This window comes from Malania oleifera, chromosome 10, assembly GCF_029873635.1.
Source record: "Malania oleifera isolate guangnan ecotype guangnan chromosome 10, ASM2987363v1, whole genome shotgun sequence".
In the NCBI taxonomy this organism is placed as follows: Eukaryota; Viridiplantae; Streptophyta; class Magnoliopsida; order Santalales; family Ximeniaceae; genus Malania; species Malania oleifera.
In genome coordinates, this window is record NC_080426.1 from 90,483,612 (window position 1) to 90,489,111 (window position 5,500).

The following is a 5,500-nucleotide window of genomic DNA, read 5'->3' on the forward strand; positions in this document are numbered from 1 at the left end:
TTGGGTTGCCTAGGTATCAGAGCAGAGGGGTGCTACTTGTATGGGCGGGTAATCACCCCTATCCTTGGGTAATCTCGTGGGTTAAATCTTTTGCATGTGTTTGGTTAAGATCAGAGAATGATTTCAGAAATTGTGTTAACGATTTTCAAATGTTAAATATTATATTATTATATAAACTCATGTGAGCCACACACTGTTTTAATATATTGTTTCTTCCCTTACTGAGATGTGTCTCACATGAATATGAATTTATCATTTTCAAGATTTCCTCGAGATCGAGCTTTAAGAGCTTGAGGTTTTTATAGCATTATAGGAAAATAGAAAAATAAAAGGGTATATTTCTATGTTAATTTTGGGATGTATAATATTTATGTTTTATGTTTTAATTCTTTTAGATATTATGAATGGTTGTGAAACATATTGGTATTATAAATACTAAATAATTTTGGGAGATATGTGTATATATGGGAATACAAGTGGATGCATGATTTATTATGGTGTGTAGATGGATGTAGAGAACTCTGGTATTATATTTGTTGAAAGATGGTAGTTATGTTTTCCGCTGTGTGTATTATGAATTATAGATTATCAGGATTTTATCAGGTATAACGCACCGAACCTGGGTTTAAGGGTTCGAGGCGTTACACTGTTTTTACTGTGGTTTCTAAAATAACCATAACCTAGAGAATTTATCTGAAATTCTAAATAAACTAACTGAAAATCTGATTTATGTATAACTGAACTGCTGTATGAGTATCTGTATATTGGGGCATTATGGTACTGATAAACGTGTTATTCTGAAATTTCTGAAAATGCATATTTCTAAGTATACCGTATACTGAAAAATTTGTCATTCTATAAACATGCAAATAATATGGTGTTTCTGCTAATAACTACAAACATGGTATTCACAAATTCTATAAATATGGTACTATTTCTGTTATCAACTCAGGCCACACAAGTAAATAATAATATTATCAAGTTTTGGAAACCGTAAATATATATAATCTGAATAATAATTTGATAAAAATATATAGTTCATGCTGAAATCATAAAAGGGTTACCTAGCATATTATATTTCCCTTACCTGACTACTAGAAAGCCTCTACTAGATATCGGTCATACACTTGCAGGGTTTCCCACTCAACTCCCTGAAAACAACATACACCAGAACAAAACATCATTATTTCTCTGTCTACTTCATTTCTTATAACTGTTGGAAAAACTAATTTCAAATAAAAGACCTTACCCTGAACTTGGGGGGAAATTCAACTTGATCCCACCGATGATCCGCCCTGGTAAACTTGGAGAGAACTTCACCAGGAGCGTCGTGGTGGCCTTAGATCGTCAATCCGGCGACTAATAGGGCCGAAATCGAAAAGGGTTGTAAGAAGAATCGTAGAAGAGAGAGAGAGAGAGAGAAAGAGAGAGAGAGAGAGAGAGAGAGAGAGAGAGAGGATGATTTTCATTGAAATTCTGCGATTAAACCCAGTTGAGAGCTATTTACACTGCGGCCTTCGTCGACGAGCCACGTCATCTCATTGACGAGGTCCATAAGGAGGTTCTTCGATGAATACCTTGTCCTTGTCAATGAAATTCAGACTTTGAAAAACGACAGCTCGGTATTTTCTCGTCGACGAAATGCTACCTTGTCGACGAGGTTCTCATGTACCTTCGTCGACGAAGACAAGTTTCATCGATGAGAAGATACCAAGAGGCTGTTTTCTAAACTCTGAAATTCATCGACGAGGAGATGGTGTTCGTCGACGAACCTCCTTCATGACCTTGTTGACGAGATGACGTGGCTCGTCGATGAGATGACGTGGCTCTTCAAAGAAGGCCGTAGTATAAATTGTGCTAAACTCATTTTATTGCGCAGGTAACTCAGCGAAACCCCCTCTCTCTCCTCCCTACGGTTCCTCCCTTTTCTCTCTTCAATTTCGGCCCCATTAGTCACCAGATCGATGATCTGAGGCCACCACAACACTCCTAGAGATGTTCTAGTCAAGTCTGAATGAGCGGATTGTCGGTGGGACGAAATTGGATTTCATCTTAGATTCATGGTAGGGCATTTTTGTTGAAATTTGACTTTCCAGCAGTTGTAGGAAATGTTGTAGACCTAGAAATTGTAATATTTTGTTTTGGGATATATTGTTTTCGGGGTGTTGAGTGGAGAATCCAGCGGGTGTAGGACCCGTCATAGTTGGGGGATTTTAGCAGGAATCAAGTAAGAGAAATATGCTATGCTAGGCAGTTTTAGAATGATTTAGAGTATGAAATGTATATTTTTCCAGGTTATTAGTCACAACAGAACTTTATATAGTTTATTAATTATAAATAATATGTTTTAAATAACTGTGTGACTTGAGAATATAGATATAGTACAGAAACATGCTTTATAAAATTTTTCAGAGTTATGTTTTACAGAATATACAAACAGTGGATATGTTTTACAGTAATTACAAAATACCATAATTATACAGTTTACAGTACCATGACATACAATTTTATAGTTCATTTCAGAAATACAGTTGATACATATACAGTTTATCATGGTGTCTTGGTTGATACAGTTATTACAGAATCATGCTAAAACAGATAGTTGTATATAGAGATGTATTATATAGTATCAGACCCTGATGGACCATACAAATACAGTTTACAGAGCACGGTTCCGTTGCTACATACAGTATAAAGTGCAACTACCTATTTAGATAACATGTAGTAAGTAGGTCGATCAAATGCCCACGTGTGGACAGGTTCCCCATTAGATATGGGTTGAGGAGGGCTGATCAGACTGATGGAGTATAGTGGTTTATTTTGGTCGACTAGGCAAGATAGATCCCACCTACGGGCTGCACAACCTTGTCATGAGGGATTAAATCATGACATACAGTTATCCATCTAGGGAAGTTTTCATCTATTATTATGTATATACAGCTGCATAAAAACAGGGAATATATGTATATCTATATTAAAAGTATTATGTATAGAAACCTAAAATACAGATATGTTAAGCAACATGGGAAAGGTGGTGGTTATATTACTTGCACTATATTTACAGATTCAGTTATACATGATTATATAGAAATAGATCTTCATAGTATTGTAACTCATTTTCCACACACTAGCAATAACATATTTTGTCTTACTGACTGTCGTCTCATCCCATTACCTTAATATTTTTCAGGTGATCCAGGTAAGCAAGCAGATCAACCCCGCAGATAGAGGGGCTTCAATACTGCCTTGTTAGTAGAGTGTTTATTTTTGGAAGTATTTATGTATAGCCCATGCCCAGTTGAGGGTATTTTGGGAAATAGTCACATATGTATATTTTAGGGAACATTTTAGCACTCTGATATTGTATATTTTCTTGATTGTGTTTATATGAATTTCAGTTCTCGCTGCTTAGGTTGATGGTTTGGTTTAATATAGTAGGTATCATAGCATTATAAATTTCACAGTATAAAAAATATATAAATTAGAACTGGAAAATAAATAGCAGGTCGTTACAGTTTGGTATCAAAGCCTAGGTTGCTAGGTTCTGTAGACTTTAGAGTGCAGCGGAAGCAATACCAGAGTATAGGAAAGGACTTTAGGTTTGTTTTGTGGTCTAGGTATAGGATTACCGTGGTGGTTTCTGTGTTTTTCCTGGGGTGATGAATTCAGGAAAACCATAGTAAACTATTGTCGGGTCGTGTGTCTAGGTGACAAAACTGGATGTTGAGTTAAGGGAAGGGAAGGTAGTTAATTTTGAATTGGTATAGGATAGTTCTGTGTAGAAGATAAGGTGCTTAAGTGAGTTTCTTATTTCAGGATGGACCCGAGAAGTAGTGGTACGAATGCTTAGGAGGATAGGCTAGGACCTTTCAACATAGGTGGCGGAGATACAGATGCTGTACTGCGCGGCGTCACTTAGCAGGTGATGGCTGAGATGGCCAAGAGCTCTAGGGAGTGTGGTTGTTTGATCAAGTAGTTTACGTGGATGAAGCCCCTATCCTTTGCTGGAGGAGATGACCCGATTGTAGCAGAGAATTGGGTCTAGGACATCGAAGAGTCATTGGCAGTGCTTCCTTGTTCAGATGAGCAAAAGGTAGTATTTGCAGCATTTAAGTTGATAGAGGAGGCGAAGCGCCGGTGGAGATCAGCACGATTAGTAGAGGAGCAGAGGTCGGTTCCAGTGCCAGTGACGTAGGATCGATTCAAGGAGCTGTTCTTTGAGCGGTATTTCCCTGCTATCATTCGGAGCGCGAAGGCAGTAGAATTTATGCACCTGGTACAGGGGCAGATGTCGGTATCTCAGTACGCGGCTCGGTTTATCGAGTTGTCGCGTTTTGCTCCACATCTAGCACTAGATGAAGAGAAAAAGGCAAGGAAGTTTGAAGAGGGATTAAGGCAAAACTTGTTTGAGCAGGTGATAGGCTTTAGAGTTCAGACATTTATAGAGGTTGTAGACAAAGTTGCGATCATTGAGAGTGGTATACAGAGGGGTATAGCGGCTCAGAGTCAGAGGAAGGGGCACGTGCCTCAGGGCTTTCAGGCTGGCTCCAATAGGGGTCCATGGAGAGGAGGTCGCGATAAGGGAGATCAGAGGTAGATGGCAGGAGCTCGTGGGAATCAGGGTGCGCCGATTTTCCCGGTATGTCAGACGTGTGGGTGATGTCATTTAGGGGAGTGTTGGGTAGGGAGAGATGTATGTTATCCCTGTGGGAGACTTGGCCACATGGCACGTGCATGCCCAAGTCTGCTAAACCAGGTCCCAGTTCCCAGGCCCTATCGGGGAGGATATCAGGCGCCTTGTGGAGGACAGCAGAGGAATATGACCCCGGTGAGGGTTTATGCGTTGACGCCGGGCGATGCTGAAGCTGCCGCGGATGTGGTGACAGGTACTTTTACTATTTTATCACATTCCGTTATTGCTTTATTTGATTCAGGTGCAACTCATTCATTTGTCTCTGCATCCTACATTAAATTATCTCGAAGTGAGACCCAATTATTAGATATGTAATTGTTAGTAGCTACGCTGTCAGGGTCAATGATACAGTGTCAGAGGGTGCTGAGAGGGTATCCTTTAGAACTTCAGGGGAAAGTGCTTCTAGTAGACCTGATTGTGTTTGAGATGTGCGGGTTTGATGTAATAATAGGTATGGATTGATTGGCAACTAATCACATCAGTATTAATTGTTATAAGAAAGAAGTAATTTTCAGACCCCCTAGTGAGAAAGAATTTAGGTTTATTGGTTCAAGTGTACGTGCGTCGTCGCAGTTGGTATCCACTATACAAGCAAGCCGACTACTCCGGGATGGAAGTCAGGGGTTTGTGGCTTTTGTAAAGGAAGTGTCAGAGAATGAATTAAAGCTTGACAGTACCCTAGTCGTACAACAATTTCCAAATGTTTTTCCAGAGGAGCTACTAGGGTTGCCTCCTAAACGCGAAGTGGAATTTCCTATATATTTGCCTCCAGCGACAGCGTCGATCTCTAAGGTTCCCTATCGTATG